General features: G+C 42.1%; 1 long non-coding RNA gene across 6 annotated transcripts in view; it reads left to right on the top strand.

Moving 5' to 3' along the window:
- The window catches only part of LOC149128700 (uncharacterized), a 306,251-nt gene that overhangs the window by 127,929 nt on the left and 151,170 nt on the right, over positions 1-27,152 (top strand). The window contains exon 3 of one of the 6 annotated variants that reach the window (XR_016236625.1): positions 15,968-16,018. The exons of the other annotated variants lie outside the window; for them this stretch is intronic. This is a non-coding gene — a long non-coding RNA (uncharacterized LOC149128700). Of the gene's footprint in view, positions 1-15,967; positions 16,019-27,152 lie in introns of those variants that run through there. 6 annotated transcript variants of the gene reach the window in all.

Here is a 27,152-nt window from a genome sequence, read left to right as displayed (position 1 = left end):
CCTCCTCCTTTACAGTAGTTCATGTGCAATCTCACTCCCAGGCCCGGGGAGGGGGCGGGGCGGGCCTTGGCACTCCACGCGGGGCCAGGGGTGGGGGCGGTGGGCCCCGCGGGAAAAGGGGCTTGGGGGTGGCGGAGTGGGGGTGAGCGGAGGTGGGAGAGGGCCCTACAGTCTTTTTAATTTTTTTTAATGTCCGTGGATGATTCTCCCCCGTTTGCGTTCCTTCCTGGCTGCCCAGGGTAGGGGACCATGCAGCGCAGGGCAGGGCTAGGAGGGAAAGCAGCTGGCCGCCCGGGGGGAGAGGGGGGCGCTGGGGGGGCTCCTGGGCTAAGGCACAACCCTGTCTTTGGCTCTCCTGGTGGGGAGTTCCCTCCCCTGCACCCCCCCGGCCCGCCCCCCCCAGTCCCAGGAGCCAGGGGCCACCTCCTGGGGTCCCTGAAGACAACTGGGCTCTGCCACCCGGCTGGGCGCTGCAGGGGCTCCAAGGAGGCGGGGCAGCCGAGCGCCCCTACCTTGGGAATAGGCGGGGAGGGAGGAGATCCCCCCCCCCCCCCCGTTCCAGGGAGCCGGTCCCCCCTGCTCAGGCCTGGAAGGAGGGGCACACCTGGGCACGCCCACTGTCTTCCGAGGGTCTGGCTGGAACCCCCGGCCCTCCCCCCACCCCCGGCCGCAGCTGCTTGCCAAGTGACCAGGATATTGTGCTTTGGGGTTGGCGCTGGGGCGGGGGGCGTGGACTAAGGTGCTGTTTCTAGTTTTTAATACATTCCGCACTGTTTTCCACAGTGGCTGCACGGATTCACATTCCCACCAACAGTTTGTAAGTGTTCTCCTGTTTCTATATCCCCACCAGCATTTGTTATTCTTTGTGTTTTGGATTTTAGCCATCCTGACAGGGTGATGTGATATCTCACTGTGGTTTGGATTTTCATTTCCCTGATGGCTAGTAATAGTGAACATTTTTTCATATATCATAGGCCATTTATATTTCTTCTCTTTAGAATTGTCTGAATTTTTCTGCCCATTTCTCAACTGGATTGGTTGTTTATTTTGTTTTTAAAGTTGCTGATACACTTATGACATTAACCTCTTTTCTCTTTCAAAAACCGTCATTTTGTTCTGTTGATATTTTGTATTTTTTGTTTCAATTTCATTTGTTTCTGCTCTGACACATTTCTTGTCTCTTGCTGATTTTGTTTGATTTCTTTGTTCCTTTAAGTCTTCAAGATGCATTATTCAATCTTTAATTTGAGACAATTGTCTTTTTTATTTATTTATTTTTATTTGACAGGTAGAGTTATAGACAGTGAGAGAGAGAGAGAGAGACAGAGAAAGGTCTTCCTTCCGTTGGTTCACTCCCCAGATGGCCACCATGGCCAGCGCTGTGCCGATCCATAGCCAGGAGCCAGGTGCTTCTTTCTGGTCTCCCATGCGGGTGCAGGGCCCAAGCACCTGGGCCATCCTCCACTGCCCTCCCAGGCCACAGCAGAGAGCCAGACTGGAAGAGGGGCAACCGGGACAGAATCCGGCGCCCCAACCTGGACTAGAACCCAGAGTACCAGAGCTGCAGGTGGAGGATTAGCCTAGTGAGCCGCGGGCCTTGATACATCTTCTTGCTGAATAGAACCTTTTATCAAAATATAATGACCTTATTTATCTCTTATTACAGTTTTTGATTTAAAGTCTGCTGTATATCATGATAGCTACACTTGCTTGCTTTTGCTTTTCATTTGCTTAGTGTATTTTTTCCAAACTCTTCACTTTCAGATGTGTGTATCTTTGTGAAGTGAGTTTCTTGCAGGTAGCATATAGTGGACAGTCCCCAATCTTGTATAGCATACACCTCATACAAACAAGAGAAGCCTAGTTAAAATGTATTGTGGTTCATTCAATTATGGCCACTAAAAGAAAAACAGTGTGTCAGGGAGGTGAGATAATACGTGCTGAGGCAGAATGGTTGCTATTTTAAATAGATATCGAGGAGAGGACTTACTGATAGAGGGACTTTATTTATATTTATATTTATTTATTTATTTTTTGACAGGCAGATGGATAGTGAGAGAGAGAGACAGAGAGAAAGGTGTTCCTTTTGCCGTTGGTTCACCCTCCAATGGCTGCCACAGCTGGCGTGCCGTGGCCGGCGTGCCACGGCCGGCGCACCGCACTGATCCGAAGCCAGGAGCCAGGTACTTATCCTGGTCTCCCATGGGGTGCAGGGCCCAAGTACTTGGGCCATCTTCCACTGCACTCCCTGGCCACAGTAGAAAGCTGGCCTGGAAGAGGGGCAACCGGGGCAGAATCCGGTGCCCCGACAGGGACTAGAACCCGGTGTGCCAGCACCGCTAGGTGGAGGATTAGCCTAGTGAGCCGCGGCGCCGGCCTGATAGAGGGACTTTAGACAGAGACCCAAAGCAGGGAATGAGCACTCCTTGTAGAAAGTCAGAGGAGTCTTCCAGGCTAAGGGGACACCTAGTACAAAGGTTCTGAGACAGGAGTATGGATGCCAGCATATCTGGTGCCAGATTCTAGGTGAATGGTTGCACATGAAGCCACGGGATCCAAGGCATCCTGATAGAAGTTACTACAGGACAAAATACAGGAAGTCTTGGTGCTTTTATCCAGGAAAACATACTCTTGTGAATTATTTGACAATCAGGGCAAAAATAAGACTTTCTGAACCTTTACTCAACTGGAAATATACAGCCTTAAAGAATGAAGACCACTGATGTCCATATTTCAATTGAACCACTTCATGCTTTGAAAGTCTAATAAAATTGAACTTGAGAGAATTGCCTTGCTACCTCTTAGGAACAACTTGATTACATTTATTAAAGAGCACTTCTGTGTTTCATGAGAGTATGGACATATGGCAGCCCTAATGTTCATTGTTTTTTATTTCTTTCTGTTTCCCAAGAGACAGAGATACAGAAAGATAGAGATCTCACACCTGCTTTTTCTCATTTTCCAAATGCATGCAATAGCTGGAGCTGGTATAGGCCAAAGCGAGGAGCTGAGAATTCAATCTAGATCTTCCATATGAGTGGCAGGGACTCAGCCACTTGAACTATATCATCTTTTGGTTTCCAAGATGTGTTTCCAGCAGGAAGCTGGGATCAGGAGTGGAGCTGAGACTTGAACTCAGGCAGTCTTTTATATGGGATGTGAGCATATCAAGTAGCATCTTAACTGCTATAGCAAATGCCTGCCCTTACTTTTTCTTTTATTGACCATGAGAACCCATTTTCTTGGTGTGCTGACATCCGAGATTTATTTGTGCCATGTACTTATAATAATGACTGTAGTTTAATACATATATTAGTTATTGCAAATTATGCCATAGTTCACACTATTAGTGCCTTATAATAATTGTTCTCTTTTCCATGTCAAACTCTTCTTAAGACTTGAATATGATGGACTTGGATGGTTTCAGCGATTAGAATTGTTTCTCGTTGTTATTAATAATGTTGATATTCATTATTCATTATCTCATTTAAGACCTATGTACTAGGTGCTAAACAAAGCATTAAATACACATATACACACACAATACTTTGTTAGAATAGAGGAGACAGAATCGACTTGAATTTATCATTAATAAATTCCAGAATAATACATATCGTGAAAATAAAAGACAGAAATCAACTAGCTTAAATAAACTATGTGCCAGGTTAAATCAACCTAAAGAAAATGCTCATCCATTTCCCAGATTTTTTCTGCTTAGAAAATTGAGGAAAATTGATTCTTATTTATATTTTTCAAGGTCTTACCCTCTGCTTCAACTCTGGCATCCCTTATCAGAGCATCAGCTCAAGTTCTGGCTGCTCTGCTTCTGAAGCAGCTCCCTGCTAATGTGCCTGGGAAGGCAGTGGAGGATGGCCCAGTTACTTGGGTCCCAGACACCCAGGTAGGAGACCTGCATGGAGTTCCAGGTACCTGGCTTTAGCCTGGGCCCACCATAGGCACTGCAGCCATTTGGGAAGTGAACCAGTGGATGGAACAAATTTATCTTTCCTTCCTTCTGCTACTCTGCATTTCAAATAAGCAAAACAACTATTTAAAAAAATAAAACAGCCATTCAGAGGAATCATATTTAGTATCTTTTTTAAAACTGCTATTGCAGAGAAGGGATGCCAACACATTTAAATAGTGCCCAGATGAAGGTAGACTCAAGTAATGGTGGAGTACATTTGAAACACTGAGAGTGTGGAGGGACTAGGAAACTTTCCCAATGGGTTAGGCTTAGTTCTGTCTGATTGGATTCAGTTAAAGTTTATTGAACGTTTGCTGTGGGGTAATCATAATTTAAAGAAGGACTAATTCCCAAATAGCTTAGTCTTTTTTAGACATGTGACTCATGAAAAAAGAAGTATGAGACAACACAAAGTCAACTGTTAGAACCAATGTAAGAGACTCTAGGTGTCATCAGAGGAGAGAAAGAAGAAATTTTTATGGGTAGGATTGTTTGGGGAAAATGAGAGAGGATACAAGCGGGACTCAGTGTGTGGTATTTTGATAGGCAGAGGGGATGGAACGGATAGCCCAAACGAGAAGAACATTATTGAAAGAATGACATGTAGGGATGAGCACCATATCTGCAGGCAACAGAAAGGAAACTAACTTAATTGCGGGTAGAGTTCATGTTATTCAAGGAAGGTGAGGAGGTAAAAGTAAGCTGGACCAGAATATAATTTGAGAGATTTGAATAAGGTTGAAGAATTTGATATTTTGTTAGAAAAGGGAATTATTTGGAGTGATTTTCAGTGACAATGATATTGTAAGAACTTCCAAAAACTCTCTTTTCAATAAAAACAATGGAAAAATTGGGTAAATAAATGCCAGCTTTTAGTTACAATGGAAAGTAACTAAAGAACTTGTTGTAATCCAGGGAGCATATATTCAAGACAATTGGCTGAATCCCAGCACAATGGTGATTTTGGTGGTGTTTTAACTTGCCTTGTTTCCCATTCCCTCTCTATGCTAGTGTTGGAAGCCAGTAGCCCACAATCTTAATGAAAACCAGCAGCCTGATGGCCATCAGTGGAAAACAAATGGGACTTGAGTTCCTGTAAACCTCATTCTTAGAGATTATTTGGCTTAGGGGTTCCCTGGAACACCCTTCTTGAGAAACATTTGAACTCACTTAGAGCTTATCACATAAGGAAAGCTTTTGTCAAAGAGCATTTGTCAAAAAGACATTTACAGGAAGTAATGCAGCCTTGAGTCTGCTTGAGGTAGAGATGATAGCTGGGGCAAATAACAGGCTAACCAAGGCTTAAAAGGAAAAGTGCAAGAAGGGAGGTGTCCAGAGGGGCTTTGACCATCTCTGACACCTATCTTTGGGAATCTACAAGAACACATTCAGGTGGAGGTTGTGTAATGCTGAGGACTGCACATGATCAATAAAGACAGAAATCCCTGAACTCTATCTGACCCTGAAGCTCTGTGTAAGCAGGAAATGAAGGCTGGTGTGGCGTTGTCTATTGGCTAAGAGAAGAAGGCTTTCCTCTGGTACACACACAGAACCTCATCCATGACTTCCTGTTCCAGGTGTTTATGAAAATATCAGTCTGGTCATTAACTGATCAAAAATGTAACTGACTTGAGAAGATATTTGAATAAAGTTGAAGAATTTGATATTTTGCTTTGATGAGCAAAGATTTCAAAGGAAAACAGATTTAATGGGAATTAATTCATAAAACTCACTAAACAACAGCAAACAAGAAACCCAGGAGAGAATGTTAAACCTGCTATCCAGAATTGCCACATTACAGAATTTAAAATATCTAGTTTTCAGGAAAGAATTTCGAATCACTTAAATGAATATGGTCTTTTGATATATAATGTAATCAATGGAAATGCCCTGATGTTGGTCTTATTAAACAAATACATGAATTTAGCTAGTTGAAATACATTCAGGGTATGAGAATTGTCTCACTAGATAGTAAATTACAGAAAGAGGTAATTATATATAAGTAATAGATAATCTGGAGTTGGAAAGTAAAAAAAAAAAAAAAAATCTCAGTTTAAAAGTAGTTTGGGGGCCGTTGCTGTGGTGTAGTGGGTAAAGCTGCTGCCTGCAGTGCTGGCATCCCATATGGGCACTGGTTCAAATTCTGGCTGCTCCACTTCTGATCCAGCTCTCTGCTATGGCCTGGGAAAGCAGTAGAACATGGCCCAAATCCTTGCGCCTCTGAACCTGCATGGGAGACCCGGAAGAAGCTCCTGGCACTTAGGATTGGTGCAACTCTGGCCATTGGGGCCACCTGGGGAATGAACTGGCAGCTGGAAGACCTCTCTCTGCCTCTGCCTCTGCCTCTACCTCTCAGTAACTCTGCCTTTCAAATAAATAAGTCTTTTCTTTCTTTCTTTCTTTTCTTTAAAAGATAGATTTGGAAGGTCAGTGCACTGAGGTAGTAAGCTAATCCTCCTCCTGTAGTGCCAGCATCCCATATGGGTGCTGGTTCATGTCCCAGCTGTTACTCTGCTGATCCAGCTCACTGCTATGGCCTGGGAAAGCCATGGAAGATGGCCCAAGTGTGTGGGCCCCTGCCCCTGCATGGGAGACCAGGAAGAGGCTCCTGGATTTGGATTGGTCCAGCTCTGGCTGTTGGGGCCATTTGGGTAGTGAAGCCGTGGATGGAAGGCATTTCTCTCTGCCTCTTCCTTTCTCTGTAACTGTACCTCTCAAATAAGTAAAATCTTAAAAAAATATGGATTTGGTTGGATAGAAGAAAGAATCGGAAAAACTGAAAATATGTTAACTAAGGCTTTCCAATGAAAAACATATAGGAAAAAGAATGAAGAAAAATAAACAAATCCTCAGTTTTTGATACCATTAACCTTATCAACTAAAAAAGATACATGCCTAGAAATAATATAATCAAACCTCGGGTAGCCAAGACAAATGAAAAACTTGAAAGCAACAAAAAGGATCAATTCATATTATATTGAACTGTATGTGATCTTTCATAGAGCAAGATAATTTCTCATCAGAAACTATGGAGATCAGAGGCAGTGGAAAGACTCACTGTAGGTGAGGAAAGAAAAAGGCTGCCAACCAACAATTCTATGTCCAATAAAACTTCCATTAAAAAATGAAGAAGGGGGATATGTTTGGTTGAGTTGCCAAGTGGGATGCCCACATCCCATATTGATCTACAGATTCAACAGAATTCCTTTTAAAATTCTAGCTTGCTTGCTTTGTTTTTCAGATTGACAGACTGATCTTAATGTTCACTTGCATATTCAAGGGGCTTAAATAGCCGAAACAATCTTGGAGATGATTAGAGGGCTCATGCTACATTCAATTCCAAAAATTACTACAAAGCTATAGTAATCAAGACTAGGTGGTAATGGAATGAAGATAGCCAGGTAGATTAATGAAATAAAACTGAGTACCCAGATACAAACCCATGCATCATGGACAATTGATTTTCTATAAGGGTGCCAAGATAACTCAATGAAAATAGTTTTATCAACCTAGGATGCTGGGACACTGGATGTACATATATAAAAGAATGAGGTTAGATCTCTACCTCACACTCTATCTAAAAATTAGCATGGTCAAAGCTCTAATCCTAAAAACTAAAACTATAACAGTTTTAGGAGAATGCATAGGTATAAGAAATCATGACCTTGTAAAAGGGCAATAGTTTCTTATATATGACCCCTAAAGCAGAAGCAACCCATGAAAAAAACAGATAAAATGGATTTCATAAAAACTTAAAACTTTGGTGCTTTAAAGAATGCTACTAAAATATGAAAAAAAAGAACCAACAGAAGAAAATATTTGCAAATCATGTATCTTGTGAAGATTTAGTTTCAAGATTATTTAAAGAATCCTTCCAATTAAAAATAGTTTCATAGGGGCTGGCGCTGTGGTGTAGCAGGTGGAGCCACAGCCTGCAGTGCCGGCATCCAATATGGGCGCTGGTTCGTGTCTCAGCTGCTCCACTTCCAATCCAGCTCTCTTCTGTTTCCTGGGAAGACAGTGAAGGATGGCCCAAGTCCTTGGGCCACTGAACCTACATGGAAGACCCAGAGGAAGCTCCTGGCTTTGTATCGGTGCAGCTCCGGCCGTAGCGGCCAACTGGGGAGTGAACCAGCAGATGAAGGACCCCTCTCTCTGCTTCTCCTTCTCTCTGTATAACTCTGACTTTCAAATAAATCTGTAAAAAAATTGTTACTTATAGGCTATTTTACCTAAAAACAATAGTTGTATTAAGAAAACCCAAGTGATAATGGGCAAAAAATTTGAATAAAGACTTCTTTAAAGAAAATATAAAAATGCCCAATAGATGTAAAAAAAAAGGCTCAAAACATGATGCAATAAGGAAATGCAAATCAAAATCAAGAGTTATGTCTTGATACACACTAGCTTACCACAATTGAAAAAAAGTAGACAGTAAAGAGTGTGGGCAAGATTCTGGAGAATTTGGAACCCTCATACATTATTGGTAAGAATGTGAAATGTTGCTCATGGAAAACATGTTGGCAGTTCCTCAAATGCTTAAAAATGAAGTTACTGTAGTACCCAGTGATTACACTCCAAGGTAATAGCCAAGAAAAATGAAAGCATATGTTTACACAAATTTTTTTAAAGATTTTTTTATTTACTTGAAAGGCAGAGTGAGAGAGGCAGAGGAAGAGAGAGATCTTCCATCCACTCACCAGATGGCTGCAACTTCTGGAGCTGTGCCTATCCAAAGCCAGGAGCCAGGAATTTCCTCTGGGTCTCTGATATGGGTGCAGGGGCCAAGGACTTGGGGCATCTTCCACTGCTTTCCCAGGCCACAGCAGGGAGCTCGACTGGAAGTGCAGCAGCTGGGGCTTGAACCAGTGCCCATATGGGATGCCATCACTGCAGATGGCAATTTCACCTGCTATGTCATAGTGCCAGCCCCCATACAAATCTTAATAGCAGAATTATTTAACTGCTGAAAAATGAGCTGATCAATGGGTAAACAAAGTGCAGTGTAGCCATGCCATGGAATATTCAGCCATAAAGTGAAGGGATAGAGCATGTAACAAAGATGAATCCTGAAAGCATTATGCTGCATGATAGAAGCAAGATAGAAAAGGTCGCCTGCTTTATGACTTCATTTATATGAAATGTGCAGAACGGAAAGATCCACAGAGAAAGAAAGGTTGCTGGTTGTCAGGGGGAGAGGGTAATGGGAGTGATTGCTGATTAGTTTCTTTCCTAAGTGAGAAGAGAATTCTGGAATTAGATAGTAGTGATTGTTACACAACTTGGTGGATATTTTAAGAACCACAGAGTTCTATATTTTGTTGTAAATTTTATGCTATGTGGATTAAATCCCATTTTAAAAAGTGGCATGTTTGAAGCCTTTTTCAACAGAAGAAATGTAATGTATCTTCCTAGATAGCTACATTGAGATAGGTAAATTTAGATGGAAGAGGTTATCGTCAGGAGTACTCCTGATAGGAACAGAAATACTGCATCCTAGCAAAAGAGCACAGAATTGGAAGTCCAGACTGTTTCAATAGTTATTATAAGAGATTTTTTTCTTGGAAGCTTCTAATACTTAGTAGTGCCCAGTTCCCTAAATGCTTGGTGCATTTTTATTGAAGTTTAAACTGAAATCTCTAGGGGGGTGTGTGCCCAGACATCACATTGTATCACAATGCAGTGGCTATGTTTCTTCTGGAAAACACTCTTTGTGGTGAGAGACACATTATATCCATGTATAAGAATACAATTTAAAAAAAAAAAAACAATTCACTTATGCAGGGTGCTATTAATAACAACTAATAAAATCAAGGAATCTACATCCATGGTTCCAGTTCTAGTAGCCATTGAGGTCTTTTTAAATTTTTTTAAAGGCTGAAGTCTTTATTTTTTTAAGATTTCTTTCTTTGACAATCAGAGTTACACAGAGAGGGAGAGATTAGTGGCTGCACTGGCCAGAGCTGATCCAGGCTGAAACCAGGCGCTTCCCATGTGGGTGTTGGGGCCCAAGAACTTAAACAATCTCCTCCTTTTCCAGGCATATTTGTAGGCAGCTGTGTTGGAAGTGGAGCAGTTGGGGCTGGAACTCTCACCAACATGGGATGCTGGTGTAGCAGGTGGTGGCTTTACCTGCTATGCAGGTTTGCTTTTCTTCTAATGAAAATTCTGTCTAGTTGACTTTAAATATATTACAGTGTGGATCTTACATGTTGGGTATTTTATATATATATATATGTATTTATATATACCATAAATATGTATAAATACATATATTTATATATATAAATACATATATATACATATATATATGATTGGATATCACATCTACCAAATACCATGCTATCCAATATGTTACATGCTGTGTATTACATCTTATACATGTGTATGTACTGTTTACTTATATGTGTATACCTGTGTACATGTATGCACACACACACACAATGTGAACCTGAGTAAAGCCGTGTCTATCTTAAATTTGGTAAGTCTTACCTCATAGTATTTAGAGATGCCCACATTTTGAATATGTTTCTGATTTTTTAATGTTAAAATATAAAAAGCCTTTCTAAGAATAGGAAGCTAGTTCAGTAATGAAACTTCCTCTCTTGCTTAAAGGGCTATGTTTTCCTATGCAAATGTAGCAAAGCCCAGAAATTAGCAATGACTGCTAAATTAACACACTTGAAGAGCTTGGCTGGTTCTAATAGGCAGTCAAATGGTCTTGTTACATTGTAATGGTGCCAAGCTAATTGAAGTGATTACTGTTGCTCATGAGCAGCCTTTTTGAAGTAGAAGTCTTTTAAATTATCCATAGACGTTAAATGTCAGACACTATTGTGTAATTATACTTTGTAAATGCTGAATGTCATAAGGCATCACAGGTAATTGAGGTTTACAGAGAAGAGCTTTTTCTAAACCTAATTGGGCATCAACTCTTTGTCACTTTTTCTAAATCTAATTGGGCATCAACTTTTTGTGCCAGGGGACACTCAAATGTCTCACTGTCTCCCTTTCTTCTCCACCTTCTCCCTGCTACACTTCCTCCTGGGGCCCTTCATGTCATGACGGTTCCAAATCATTGAGCTTAAAAACTGCTCTGTCTGTATCAGCATCTAGAATCTTCTGGGACTGCTGCATTGGTTTGAGATATCAGCAGCTGAAGCTTTCTGGATGCCTCGTGTGCTTCTGTTTCATGGCAGAATGGGGCCATGTGAATGGAATAGCAAGTCCTTCAAAGTCTCAGAATGATCCCAGAATGTTCTGTGGGCTTGGGGATTTTCATCTGCTTGGTATTGTTGTTGCATGAGTGATTCTGAAAAGCATCTTTGCATGATATTAGACGTGGAGGTTTTCACATCTGGAAAGGAGTCATCTACGTTTTGTCCTATTGTTTTTATATCTTGGGTCATAGTAGAATACACATCTGGCTTCTAATTTCAAAAGAATCCATAGAATATTTTTGGCTTATGTGATGGTAACGTTTGTTGTAAGCCAAACTTTGGGAACTGTAGATATCTTGCCTGTGTGAGGCATACTCTGAGAGTGACCAAACGAATTGGGCTTTTTAAGACAGTCATCAAAGCATCTTTTTGTTCACTGTGAATACTTTAGCTTGCCTTGCTGGGTATACACTCTCAGTTTCCAACATAGTGGCTGGTTAGAAATATGTAAGGCATTCCTACTGCATAATTCTTAATATGTGTGTACAATTGGTCAATAAACTTTATTAAGTAGAACTGTTACCTTCCTGCTTTCATGATAGGCCTCATTCTGTGCTTTCAGCAGGTAACAATTTATGAAAGTCCCAGCTTACTTGTGAGGCTATGTTTATCTCTGGTTTTAAAAAATCACTCATTGTGCTCTGATGAATTGAGCTCTGCTTAAGATATTTTCTGCCCCACATCAGGGGACTATGGAGGGAGAAGTCAGTGCATATGGAAAAGAGTGGGTGAATATTTTAAATACTGCAGAAAAAGGAAGAGCCTGATAATTTTGTTGAGTGTGTTCTAGAGTTTACTGATTTTAAAAAATATATTTTAAAGTAAACACAGGTCATTAGAAGTACAGTAGTGTAACATTATTAATCATTAGCGTAACAAAGGTATAAAAAAAGTTTTACAAAACTATATTTGCAGCAATACTGATACAAACAGGCATTTCTTTAAAAAAAAAAAAACAACTTAGGTCCCACACGCAATGGAGAACATGTGGTACTTGGCTGTGTCCAGCTTATTTCACTCCACAACTCCAGTTGTGTCCATTTTGCTGCAAATGGCAGAATTTCATTGTTTTTCATAGCTGAGTAGTATAAATATTCATAGCTGAATAGTGTAAATATACCACATTTTCTTGATCCATTAATGTATATGGGTGAAATAGTCATTTTTCCATTCGATTATGGTTCATAGCTGTTTATAGTCCCACTAAGCTGGGATCTTCTTTTTACTTGTTGGGCTTCTTATTCAGTGAAGTATTAAGCCTTTTTATTTTAATATAAATAAAAAAATGTGTTATGTAAGAAACTAAAAGGGAGAATGAAGGAGAGCAGGAGGGAGTAAGGGAAGTCATTATCTTAGAATGATACAGTTCTATAATCCATATTGAATGTTACAGAATAAAAATATTTTTAATTTATATTTTTTATTTAAAATGTATACAGAGATCTTCATCTGCTGGTTCACTACCCAAATGCCCACAATAGCCAGGGCTCCATCACACTCCTTTCCAGGAGACAGGAACTCAATCTGCATATCCAACGTGGGTGGCAGAGATCCAATTAAGGGAGCAATCACCAATGCTTCCCAGGGTGCACATTAGTGAGAAGCTGGAATTGAAAGTAGAGACTTGAACTTAGGCACTCTAATATGGGATGCAGGCATCCTGCACCCAACACAGTCACTGAATTTGCTGGTTTTTGAAGATAGATGCAGAGATGTTTACAAAGATGGGCTGAATGGTCAGCCTAATGACAGGGTCCGAAGATGCCTTATTGTTCCTTGGTTATGATTTATTTCACTGTGATACTGGAAAGACAAATCAAAGGAGTGCTTTTTATACATTACAAGTGGTATACAGATACTTGTTGGAAATAACACTGAGAAATAAGGGTGGTTTCACAGCATCATTTTGAAGGTGGCTTTTATGATATGCCTGTTGGAGAAGAATAGGTTCAAGGATATTATTAAAGTTGTTAGAAGTTTAAAGCAATAATATGCAAGTGCTACACAAAATGAAATAGACATGGTTTTTGCACAGTGAATTATGCATCTCTCATTTTGCTCCCCACCCCAAACAAATTACACCTGTCTTGATAAAATTTTACCCCAGTGACTTATTCTCATGTGTTATTGTTTGCATTGCTCCAAGTGTAATGGGGTGTCTTAAACTAGTAGGGAGAGCATCATTTTTACTGAGTGCTGTTGATGGCTAAGATATAAAGGGACTTGTTGGCCATAATTCTGAAGAATTTTTCAGTTTTCTTATACTTTTCTAGGAACCCTCAAATATAACCAGCAAAGTGAGCCTCTCCTTTGTGCAAAGGCTTTGAGTGGAGGCTCTGCTGGACCTTGAACATCCTGTCTAGGCTCAGAGCAAAACATCAGGGAAGTGATGACCAGTGGCTGGCCCTGTACTCCAAGGGCAAGTCAAGAATGCTCAAGAAACAGGGTGCTGCTGCATTTATAGTGTGGTCAGGAATGCTGCTTATCACTTACTTGAAATTCTTTGCCCTCAGGTATAAAACAGGTTAATATCTCCTTGTGTCAGACTTGTGGTCATGTAACTATTATCTAGTTAGATGTGAGTGGAAGTGATGTGTCATTTTTACAATGGAGAGTTTGGTTGCCAATCTGAAACCTCCCTGGAGTTCTTATTTTGTTTATCACTGAGAGGGGCAATATCAAATGGTGGTTCTATCAGCAGGAGCCAAAACACCTGGATTCAGAACCTCCGTCTGACCCTTGGAAGCAGATAGGGTGGATAAGGAGTAACTTTGTTACTGCTGGAATTTTTCTTCCTGTAACATAGCCTACCTGATCAATATACTATCACAAGGCTAATCTCTGACCTACCCAATCATGAGGATCTATATTGGGATGCATATGATCACAAATTTGGGAGGCACTAAAGTAAACTTACCTTTTCATTCTATTTGTATGCACTTTTTGAAGTTCCCTTGTGTAATGCATAGTGTATGGCTAAATACATAGTGAGAACTGAAATGTACTCAGAAGAGGGAGAGGAATAGGGCGGTCATAGAAGAAAAAAGTGGGAGTTGAGCAGAAAGCAGAGGAATTGAGGATGTACCTGGCATAGAGAAGAGGGATATGTGTGAAGGAGTCAACAGATGAGACAGAGAGGGAGGATTGAGTGACTGAAATGGGGAAGGCATCCCGTGGCAGGTGGGTGGGTGGGAGGAGTAAGGGACATGACCCGAGAGGGTTTGGTTGCAAGCTGCTGAATAAGAAGGACCTCAGAAGGCAAGTGGAGGCCCCATCATGGATGCTGTAAGAAGCTCATTACTGCAACCAGGAGATACAGAGGAGGCTAGAACCAGAGTTGGCTCTGTACCTAATTAGCATTAGTTCTGTGGCCTGGGACAAATCATGTAACATTTGTTCCCACCAGTTTTTATATATGTAAGATGAACTGGCATCAGTGTGGGATTTCCAGTGAAGCTTACTAAAAAAATACAGATAGTGTATCCAGTACCCTAACCTTCTGAGGATAGAAATTTTGATTGAGCTCCACAGGGGATGCATGCAGATGATTAGGAGACCTGAGCTGAGATGCCTGTGGATTGGGAAGATGGAAACAGTCCTGGATGTCATCAAGGTGATGAGTAGGGTGAAATCAGAAATTACAGGTAGAGGAGGATTTGTCCAGTGTTATCAGGCAGGATGGATTAAAAATGCAATCGTCTGGTATCTGATAGATCCCCTTAGTTTAAAACAGTGGTGTTATTTTGTTGTTGTTGTTGTTGTTGTTGTTTTTAGTTTATTTATTGGAAAATAGAGCAAATGAGAGATCCTCCTCCTATTCATTTGTTCATTCATTCATTCATTCTCCAGGAATCAGGCAGGAACACCAATTGGGTCACCCAAGTGTGTGTGTATGTGTGTGTGTGTTTGTGTGTGTGTTGGAGGAAGGGCAGGAATTCAACTACTTGGACCATTGTCTGCTGCTTCCCAGGTGCATTAGCCAGAAGTCAGACCAGAAGCAGAGCCTCTGGAACTGGAACCAGCATTCATATCTGGGATACTGGCATTGCAAGCAGTGGCTTAACCCACTGAGCCACAAATGCCTGCCCCAGAGCCAGTGTTGAAAAAAAATTATTCCTGATTTTTGTTACAGAATGTCAGATTTTATTGAAAGGCAGTAGGCACAAGGACTGTTGCAAAAGAACTTACAGTAGGGGAGAGAGATTGAATTCAAACCCAACAAGGAAAAATGGGGTTTTATACCCAAGGATCAGGATGGAAATGTCAGGATAAGTGATTTCTTTTGTTTTTCACTGACTTTTCTTATGAGATAATGTGTTAAGCCACTGCCTACAGTGCTGGCATCCCATATGGGCACTGGTTTGAGTCCTGGCTGCTCCACTTCTGATACAATCCCTGCTAATACACCTGGGAAAGCAGCAAAATATGGTGCAAATCCTTGGGTCCCTTCACCCACATGAAAGACCAAGAAGAACCTCCTGACTTTGGACTTGCCCAGCTTTGGCCATTGGGGCCATTTGGGCAGTGAATCACCAGATAGAAGACATCTCCCTCTGTCTTTTCCTCTTTATTTCTCTGCCTTTCAAATAAAATATTACTTTTTTATTTTTAAAATTTATTTGAAAGGCAGAGTTAGCTCTCCCTCCTTTGGTTCACCCCCCAAATAGCTGCAACAACTGGGGCTGGGCCAGGCTGAAGGGAGGAGCCTGCAACTCCATCTGGGTCTCCTATATGGTGGCAGGGGCCCAAGTATTGGAGCCATCTTCCATTACCTTTTCAGGCTCTTTGGCAGGAAGCTGATTAGAAGTGGAGCAGCTGAGAACCAAAGGTAAGTGGTTTCTGCCTAAAATGACTTGCTATCCTGGTCTGCCTTCAGCAATAGTGCTGAGAAGACACTCAGGACTATCAGTTACCAAGGGCGTGAGAGATCGCCTAACCTGACTTAACAGATTTCTTGCTGAAACTGAGTCCTGCAAGGACAAGGAGGGCGTCTCAAGTTCACTTCCAGTCAAGCAGGAAGTTCAGAGGAATTCCACTCACAATTTAGTGAAAAGAGGCTCTTTTTTTCACTAGTACAACTACTTGTCACTTTTAAGTGGGTAACCTGATCTCACTTGGGAATATTAATTTGGGGCCACCCAAATTTGGGGTTCTTGTCTAACGCATAAAACATCTTTAGGAGGAAGGAATTAAAAAATTTTTTTCATAAAAATTCATTTCACTTACTTAAAAGGAAGAGAAGGTGGGAGAGAGACAGAAGAAAAGCTATCTTCCATCTAGTGGTTTGCTCTCCACACACCTGGCTGTGTCAGGCCAAAGTTAGGAGCCTGGAACTCCGTATGGTTATTTCACCTAGTTGGCAGAGACCCACGTGATTGGACCATTAACTGATGCTTCCCAGAATGCACATCAGCAGAAAGCTGGACTAAGGAAGTGAATAGAGAGACTCTGATCTAGGATCTGAACATCCCAAGTGGTATCTTCTGTGTCAAACACTCATTCTGGAGGAATTAATTGGATTTTAAGATCTCATCGTTAATCTCCACTTGTCTCAAGTGCCTTCTGGTCCTTGCTGTTCAGGTAATGATGTGTGGTAAATATGCAAATAAAACCATCAAGTCATGATGGGTAGAAGATTGCCTGTATCTCATCTTTAGGCTTAAATTCCAGGTTGATTCTCTTTCTCTCATTCTTCTTCCACAATGCCACCTTTTTCAGCATTCTTTACTTATAAGCAACTGTGTCCGTGACTGGGATGTGTTCCAACGTGTTGTCAGTTATTTCAGTCTCACCAGCCTCAAGAAGCCCCATGCATGATTGCTAAAATATCAAGAATCAAAATTACATCTGATTGCTGTGTGATCTCTAAGGGGCAGAAGGGAAGACTGCCTGTGGCAGAATGCACTAATCCATTGTATTAGGAAGTTGCCAGTGCTGTCTAAGGCACTATTTACTTTTGTCAGAAGCATGAATAAGGTAAAACACATGGGAGAAGTTTCTAGTATGCAGAAATTAGTGAAAAATTAAGATGCAAACAATATGTCCTGAGGGTGGAGAACAATTTGAGGAAATGAAGCTATTGGTAAATATTATTTGTTACATTGATAAAGAGGATTTGGCAGCCATCCAAAGTTTGTATTTAACTTGAAGCCAAAAAGTGCCTTTTGATTTGACAGAGTAATTTTGTTCTGCTATGGACTGAGTGTGTCTACTCAAAGTTTGTGTGCTGAAGCCTTGTTCCCCAGGTAATGGTCTTAGGAGGTGGGGTCTTTGTGAATTGATGGGGTCCTGAGGGTGCAGTCCTCCTGAATGGGATTAGTGATGTTAAAGGAGAATCTAGGTAGAAGTTGCCAACTGTAAACCTGCAAGTGGGCCCCCAACAGTCACTGAATCCGATGGCACTTTTGTACTTTGTGCCTCCAGATCTGTGAAAACGGAACTTGTGGTTTTCTATAAGCCACCCAGTTGGTGGCATTTTGTTAGAGCAGCCCACAGAGACCTGGGTGTGTTAGAGGAGGTATGTCCTAGAGTGGGCGTCTGCTGCTGCATGCTTGTGGGCAGATGTCTGAGGAATGTCACAGTGTGCTGAGGCAGTGGCCCTTCGGGAAATCATCTCTTTTTGACATAGAAGCATAAGGAATATGATTCAAGTTCTGAAATGGAGAGGAATCTGGGGGCAGGTGTTTGGCCTAGCGGTTGAGATGCCCATGTCCCATCCTGGAGTGCCTGGGTTTGTTTTCTGATTCTGGCTCCTACTTCCTGCCAATACAGACCCTGGGAGGCAACGGGTGATTACTGTAGGAACTGAGTCCCTGCCATCCACGTGGGAGACCTGGATTCAGCTCCTGGCTTTGCTCCTGGAGCTAGCCTTGGGCACTGTAGGCATTTGAGGGGTAAACCAGTGATGGAAACTCTGTCTTTCAAGTAAAAAAAATTAAACTTGAGTCTGGAGAACTATTTCCTTCATGATCTTTTCCTTGTACCCATATACCAAATAATGCTGAGGATAAGGGTGAAATGACACTAGACCTGTCGTTGCAAATTTAGCTAACTCGGCATTTTAAGTAGGCTTTTTTTTTTTTTTTTAAAGACCTGTGTGGTGCTACATTTTTGTCTTGAAAAAAGATGAAAAGGTTAGGACATGGTTCTGACCCTCAAGAACCTTGGATTTTGATTCTCCAGAAACCCTCCCCCCCCCTTTAAAAAATTTATTCATTTGAGAGGCAGAGTCACAGAGGGAGAGACAGAGATGTCTATCATGTGCTGGTTCACTCCCCAGATGGCTGCGACAGTTGGAGCTGGGCTGATCTGAAGCCAGAAGCCAAGAGCTTCTTCCAGGTCTCCCATGTGGGTGCAGGGGCCCAATCACTTGGGCCATCCTGTGCTTTCCCAGGCCACAGCAGAGAACTGGGTTGGAAGCGGCATGGCTGGGACTTGAGCCTGCACCCATATGGGATGCCGGCACTGTGGGTGGCAACCTCACCCACTATGCACAGCACTGAACCCTCCTGGTCCCTTTTCTATCTAGCCATGCTAGGGTTGGTTTTTAGAATCCTGGGTTAAGGAGTGCATACAATAAGGAGTTGAGTGGGAAGTGGCAATATCAGCTGGGTATATAATGAGGAGGTGACTGTCCATGTTCAGGGGTATTGTTCTCACTCCAGCCTTGTGCTACACATGTTGACATTCATGAAAAACCCCACCATAGCTAATCTCTGAGCTTATCTTTTATCACAAAGCATGTGAAAAGGACAATATTGTCCTTCAAGTTATGTGGCCTAAGGGTGTGGCAGGTCTGTTAGCTGCATGGGGAACTGAGTGAGAGCTTGAGAGGGCAGACCAGTCCTACCCGTCTGTTTTAAGAAAGGGGCAGAACATGTATCTCCTGTAAGTGGGTGAGGTGTTACTGCACTTGGAAAGATCTTAACCAAGTGCTAAAAGTCCTGTTTAAGGACTGATTGAGCACTTAAATAGCAGCAGCAGCTAATATTTATTGGACATTATTGGCCAGGCCCAGCCCTAAGTCCTTTACCTTAATTAGTTCTTTTTTCTCCCAGAACAATCCTGTCAAGTAGAAGTTCCTATTCTCTGTTCAGTAGAGAGACATCTGAGACAGGGAAAGATTAAAATTTGCCCTCTGTATCAGCTAGTGGGTTGTAGAGCCAGCATTAAAACCAGAGGCTGACTTCAGAGCCCACACCTGGTGGGTGCCACCCTCATGGCCATCTTTGTATTCCATCAAAGAACAGGAAACATGATTTTCTTATCGTTCCCATTGAACATCTGTTTTAAAAGTCTTTTTTTTTTTTTTTTTAATTTTAAAGGGAGGGAGGAAGAGAGAGGACACTCCTTTCCACTGGTCACTACTTAAAGGCCTAGAAACAAGGAACTGAATCCAAGTCTTTGGGGGTGACAGAGACTCAGCTACCTGTGCCTTCACTAAATGCTTCCAAGAATCTGCACTGGCAGGAAGCTGGAATCAGAAGTTGGAGTCAGAACAAGCACCATGATCTGTGATACAGATGACTTAATAGTTCTGAAACCACTAGGCCAAACACCTACCTGTCTGCTGTTTTGTTTTCTCTTCTCTCTTCATTTTCTTAGCTTTCTTTGTTTCTAGTAATATGTAGTATCTGAAATGAGGACTTTGTAGTTAACTCCCTCATCCTTTCTCACTTTGGATTTGTAATAATATCATAGAAACTCTATACAATTACACATCATTCTGAATAGGAAAGCAGCTATACAAATGGCACAATATATGTCACAGTTATGCTTCAACTAAAATCATGTTTTTCATGATATCAAGTAAAATAGAAGACTCACTAGCCCTTATTTGGGTAAAGACCATATATATTACAAGGCTCTGGGTGTGGTGGTATAGAATTAAAAGATTTTCATGAAGAGATCAAGGGAAGGTCACAAGACTCAAGGAAGTGTTTCTTTAAAAAAATTATAATCCCATTTCTCATGAACTGATGTTTTCTACCTCCAGCCAGATTTTGTTAGTATATCTCATAATACTTCTGAATATTCAAGCATTTGAGGAAGAATTAAGATTGTAACATTGTCATTTGTTATAAAAATGATGCAAAACTCAGTCTGCCTTAAAAATTTTTTTTCAGAGCAAGCAAGAATCCATGATACGTTGATTAGAAGATGGAGCTGTTATTGGCTTCAAATTTGAATTATATTTAAAGTCCTATCTAATTACCAGGAAACTGAAAAATTTCTCCCATCATTGGACAAGAATCATGTACCATGTCTGAGGGTCCCTGGGAGGAACACTGAAAAACACTTTTCTGAACACTTTATAAATGTATTGATTTTCTTTAATTACAAAGAGATATTGGCAGAAATGTTGGGAAATTCTCATAAGCTTGACTTAATTGGCAGGCTAATAGATATTTCTGGTTCCATCTTCCAGCACTGAGTGCCTTTGTTCAATCTTTTGCTTTTTAATTAAAAGCAGCTTAGGAAACACTGAACTCCTGAAATTTTAGTTTAACTAATAGTTGTAAGAAATCACTGTGTTCCTAGCTAGGATCTGTGGAAGAGACAACAGTAGTGAATGATAAAATCTTTTTACAAAGCGCATATTTGTTTGAACCCTTAATCTTGTGTTAGGGTCCTCCTGGGAAACAGAACCCACAGGATATCTGGCTATTGATAGGTAGATAAAGGAGGGTTTATTAGGGAATTGGCTCCTGTGATGGCAATGACTGAGTAGTCCCATAGTAGGCTTTCAGAAAGCTGGAGAACCGGAGATGCTGTCAGTCTGGCTCAGTCCAAGTCCCCCAGGGAAGCGGAAGGTATAACGCACAGTTAAGGATGGAAGGCTTGAGAACCTGACCACTAGAGGTCAGTTCTGGAGTCCAAAGGCCAGGCTGAGAGCTGCAATGCTGATATCTAGAAGCAGGGCGAGAAGCATGTCCCAGCTCCCAGGGGAGAGAGGAAGTCGTCTTTGCTTTTGGTTACAGAGACCCAAAGTTAATGAGGTGGTGCTCACTCCGAGGGTGGCTCTCTCCACTTGGTCTACCAACAAACACACCAATCTCATCTGGAAAACTCCTCAGAGAAACATCCACAAATAGCACTTTACCAGCTGATGGGATCCCTTAACCCAAATTGTTGTCTAAAATTAAGGAGTGCAACTGAAACAGGAGGTAGCACAATTGAGCATAAAACAATTATAATATAATTATAATATAATTACTATACATTTGATTATATAACTATGCATACCTACCTTTTCTACCACCATGCATCCCCTCTTCTCTAGTCATAGTGTGCTCTGGTTGAGGTGACTGGAACTTTTACTATGCTGTGACCCATGCTTGGTTGGCATTCACGTCTAGCATCATAGACCTATTGATGGCATGGCACTAATGTGCTGTGGGTTTATAATTTTGAGGCCGTGCTTGAAGAATATACTAGAAATACAGCCAAGTTTCATTTTTAGAAATGTACCTGTTTGGGCTGAATTTTGTCCTCCCCAAATTCATATGTTGAAGTTCTGCTCTGTTATATCCCAGAGTGTGACTACTAAGCGATATGGTCTTTACAGGGTTATTAAGTTAACAGTAGGTCATTAGAGTGGACCATAATCTGATGGGACTGATGTCCTCTCAAGAAGAGGAAATTAGGGCCTAGACATGTTTAGAGAGAAGACTGTGGAAACACAAGGGCAAAATGGCCAAACACAGCCAAGGAGGCAGAAGGAACAATTTTGCTGACACCTCCAGCTTGGACTTCCAGCGAGTCCCCATGTTTGCCCTGGGTATCACTGAGAGTGTAGCCATGAAATGGGAGTGCACTCAGATGGCTCCAGTAGAGGGCTTTATTGAATGGATTACAAGTTACACAGGGTAGTGGACAGGGTGAAAGAAAGCAGAGGCCAGCAACAGCGGGGACTTGTTGATATGCCTCTGGCTCAAGGGAAAGAGGAGAGATCAGGTTTCCTGAATCGAGTGAGAGCTGGAGCTGTAGGGATGGAAAGATAAAACTGCTGTCATAGAAGGGCTGCAGAAACACAGAAGCATTGCCAAAGAAACATCCTAACATCTGTCAACTCCTGCCTTCTGATCTCCTGTTGGAGGCTTCCATTGGCCCAGTGCAACAGGAAGCCAGAGAAAAGGGAACATGGTGAGGCTGTCTACACGTTCAGCTCCTAGAGACTCTGAAGAGGACTGAGAAGGGTGGACAGTGGACAGGGACAGAGAAGAACCAAGCAGAGGAAATCTCTAATTAGTGGGGTAGAGAAACACAAGTTTGGGCTTATTTCTCCATGACAGCAGCAAAGTCGGCACCAAACTAAAATTTACATTGCCTCTCTACTTTGGGGTCATTTATAATTTTTATATGTATTTTTATGGGGAAAAGATTTTTCACAAAAAATGTTATTTTAAGAGCAGAAAGAATTCATATCTCAATTTCAATTTGTGGAAACTGAGTCACAGAGGTCCAGCTTCCTGACAGGTTCATGGAATAGTGAAGCCTGAATCCAGTACATGTTTTACTAACCTGCCTGTCGTGATGCTGAGAGATGGGGTACATGTTTCAAATACAGTAGATAACTTTAAAACATTGATTGAGAGACTTCTCTGGGAAATGATTGAGAAAACAAAGGAAGGAAAAAGAGAACCAAACCTCATGATACTGTCTTTGTAGACAGGAATAAATACAGAAAGGCTGTGTGGTGTCATTGAGCTGTGGTCAGTCGGCAGCTCCTCCGGAAGCCAGTCTGCGGCAACGCCACGAGGTAAACCTGACCCACCAGGGGCCTGGGCTCTTGAGCAGCTCTTCCCTGCACCCTTGGTTTACCCTTCCTGTTCCTCGCTTATCAAATATTTATGGTCAACAACGGGCAGTTCTGTTTGCACACAGTGTGATGGGGTAATGAGATAGTTAGGTTTCCTTCTGTTATTGATGGGGAGTGCTGATGGCATGAATAATTTTCTCTTTTTATAAATGGGAATTTAATTATTGATGTCTTGTTTAGGCAGTGACAAAGGTGTTACCAACAAACATTGCAGTGGGAGGCCTTGGCGGGCGTGAGGCTGCAGGCTGCAATCTAGGTTTTATGGGGGTCATGAGATGAACTTGCCTCATTGTTAAGAACAGAGACCTGGTGTACATACACATGGGAACAGAGAGCAGGTGCACACACAAACAAGGGCACGGGGGTACTACAAACAGTTTATGGAAAGTGTAATTAAAAATAAGTTTATTTTTGTACAAAAGAAGTTGAAATCCATGCACAGGAAAGGTCTTCAAAAAGTTCATGAAAATTCATATTGTGACAAAATGATGCATAATTATCAAAATTTTTATGCTAAAATAATGTGATCTTTAATTTTTTTTTAAGATTTATTTATTTGAAAGGCAGAGTTACAGAGAGGCAGAAGGGAAGAGGGAGGGAGAGAGAGATCATCCATCCTCTGGTTCACTCCCCAGATGGCCTCAAGGGCTGGAGCTGTGTTGATCTGAATCCAGGAGCCCCAACCGGATCTCCAACATGGGTGCAGGGGCCATAGGACCGAGGCCATCCTCCACTGCTTTCCTAGGCCATAGCAGAGAGATGGGTTGGAAGTGGAGCAGCCGGGACTCGAACTGGCACCCACATGGGATGCCGGAACTGCAAGCAGTGGCTTTACCTGCTAGGCCACAGTGCTGGCCCCCCGATCTTTAATTTTTTAAAAAAATTTATGTACCTACTAGAAAAAGACACAGAGAGCACTCCCTCTTGCCAGTTCACTTCTGATATACCCACCAAAGCCTGGGAGTCTAGAACACAATCATGGGGCCAGCATTGTGGTACAGCAGATTAAGCCATGCCTGCAGCACTGGCATCCCATGTGGGTGTCAGTTCCTGTTCTTGCTGCCCCACTTGCAGTCCAGCTCCCTGCTAATGAGTCTGGGAAAGCAGCAGAAGATGGCCCAAATACTTGAGCCATCCATGTGGAACACCTGGATGAAGCTCCTTGTTTTGGCCTGGCCCAGCACTGGCTGTTGAGACCATTTGGGGAGTGAACCAGTAGTCTGTGTCTTTCTCTCTCGCTGCATCTCTTAACCTCTCTCTGTAGCTCTGCCTTTCAGTTGAATGAATAAATAAATATTTCTAAAGAAAATGAATATAATCCAGGCTTCCCATGTGGGTGGCAGGCACCCAAGTACTTGAGCCATCACTGTTGCCTCCCAGAGTGTACATTTACAGAACTGAGGCATTTCAATATGGGATGCTGGTGTCATAATTGGAATCTTAACCTCTAGGCCTAATCCCTGACCATAAATGTACACTTACATTCATTTTCCTTTGAATTTTTTGAAGTATCTCTGTGTGTGTGTATGCATGCATATACGTCCATGTATGCACACATATTGTGTACATATACATGGTGTTTCAAAAAGTTCATGGCAAGTGTAATAATGTTTTCAAAATTTCTTCTGACACTGACTATAGATATAAAGTAAGAGAGACAAGTTGGCGGTGGATTAAACTTTTTAAAAATACTTTCAAGATTAGCAGCAACCTTAGAAAGTATCAGATCTCAGTTCTAAGCAAGGGAGTTAGGCATCCTCCCAGCCTACCTGGAATCTTAACATATTTGCCCCAGTTTGTATCCTTTTTAAATTATATTTTAAAGATTTATTTATTTACTTGAAAGAGTTAGATGCAGAAGCAAAGAGAGATAGAGAGAGTTCTTCTATCCACTGGTTTGCTCCCCAAATGGCCACAACAGCTGGAGCTGGGGCGGTCTGAAGCCAGGATCCAGGAGCTTCTTCCAAGTCTCCCATGCAGGTGCAGGCACCCAAGAACCTGCTTTTCTAGGTGCAGTAGCAGGGAGCTGGACTGGAAGTATAGCAGCTTGGACTGAAACCGGAGCTAATATGGGATGCTAGCCTTGCAGACAGCAGCTTTACTTGCTATGCCACAGCACCAGCCCCCAGTTTGGATCTTTGCCTCTTCATCTGAAGCCATCTCCTTTTTCCTTTCAACTCTGCACCCAACCTCTTGGCTGCCAGAGGTTCAGGAAGGATGTTGTTTTTCCTCCCAGTGGAGGTCTGACATCCTCATCAGCTCTGCCCATGCCTCACAACAGCCCCATGTGTTCCCAGCCTTTTGTGAGTGTTAACTGTGAGTCTATCTCCTTAAACTGCTAAGGGCCAGTTGCTGAATATGAGTGAAAAGAAACAAACCAACGCTGAGAGAAATAAAATAAAATCAATAAATGGTAAGAAGACTGATAATTCATCGAGACTGAACTGTGCAAGGTGTATGGACACATAAGGGAGCTTTGAAAAGTTCATGGAAATCTGGACTTAGTTGATTTTCATGCAAAGAAACTTAAAATCTGTGTACACTCAATGTCTGCAAACAGTTCATGGTGTGTGTGTATCATGAACAAACTATGCAAGGGTTTCAGGTGTTCTGTATGAAAATGTATTGCGTTAATTCCATTTTCCAAGAGCATTTTTTAAAGTATCCTGGTGGGGTTTAGGTAATTAGTAAAGAAGTTCCATAGAGAAACCAATGCCACCCCATGGCCAACATCATTCCCAACAAAGTGCACGCCTCAGGGAGGTGAGCCGCTCTCAGATGAAGTCAGCCTCCCTCCCGACCCGTCCAGTTCCCCCTCAGGCAAAATAAGAGGATGTGTTGGAGCTCTCTCAGGCACATCGTTCTCATGTCTCCTCTGATTAGCTGATGCTCACTGGCAAAATACTGGCCATGGTTTGTCCTCCTCCTGGTTTCCACTGACAGCCTCACACCTTCTGGAAGGTTCCTGGGGACCAGGAATGGAATGATCTTCCTGATCAAGTGTGGAAAAATCAATGATTATTAAGGAAAAAAAGGGTGAGAGAAGAGATGGGTATGTGAGGGTGGGAGGAAGAGATCTCAGACCAATTATTTTTCTACAAAATACTTTCTGTGACAACAGCGGCAGCCTCAAAGGGCACCGTGTAACAACAGAGCCTAATTAGAATGATTTCAGTGTAATCATTAACTCGCATCTAACACCTACGAGAGTATTTCTGTTTAAACTAAAACATGACCTGCATGGTGGAGAGGCCTTGTAAACTGTCTCTGAAGTAAAACAGGAAAGGTCAGAGCAGCTCTCATTTGAATTTCAACGAGGGAGCTGGCTCCGTGGTGGCCAGGGCAGCAGGCCTGCTGACTCCACTGCCCAGGCCTTCCTGCCAGTACGAGCAGTTGGAGAAATCCTCTAGGACTAATTACTAGGATTGCAAAACAAGGATTTTTCTTCTCCTGCCTCTGCCTACTTCCTCTTTCCCTCTCTCCCAGCCAGGGCAGGAAGCAAGGGTCTCCAATGATGTTTGGGGAAGGAGGTGATTTCCTTTGTTGTCGCTATGAGATGGAAGGTCACTGCTTAGTGGCCTGCCCTGCCTGCTCCAGACACCTGCCAGCCGGCCCCTGGGCTAGGCCAAACCTAGTCCTAGCACGTCTTCCTGCCAGCCAGGCAGGGGACGCCTTGCTAATAAACTCTTTTCCCAGCAAGAGTGATGGCTAAGGCATTGCCTTCCGCTGGGCTGCGTAAAAGCAGCTATCAAATCAGCAAGATGCAACTTGATTTGCAGGTCTCCAGTGAAATTTAAGAAGGCAAACTGTAAAACGTTCAGGGAAAAGGAAGCATGAAAACATTTTTAAGGAAAGCATTTAAAAAGTCACAGACAGACATAATAATACAAAAAAGTTGGCAGGGAAGGTTTTCTTTATTTTGAAACATTGCAAAGAGCTCTGTTAGCAGCATTTATCTGCCTCTCTCTTTTCTCTCATTCATTCATTTCTTTTTTTTTTTTTAAAGCAAGCCCCAAAAGCAAGTGCATTGAATTAATTTCCTTTTTCCTGTTGTGACTTTTTAAAGCATTATATACGCTGATATCTTGTTGGCACTTCTGGGAATTCATAAAACTGCAACATTGAGTTCTCAAGCCTGACTTGG

This window comes from Oryctolagus cuniculus, chromosome 1 (genome assembly GCF_051225735.1).
Source record: "Oryctolagus cuniculus isolate XC-2025 breed Fujian yellow rabbit chromosome 1, ASM5122573v1, whole genome shotgun sequence".
Classification (NCBI taxonomy): Eukaryota; Metazoa; Chordata; class Mammalia; order Lagomorpha; family Leporidae; genus Oryctolagus; species Oryctolagus cuniculus.
The sequence above is the reverse complement of the archived record's forward strand: the minus strand, read 5'-3'. Positions and strand labels throughout refer to the sequence as shown.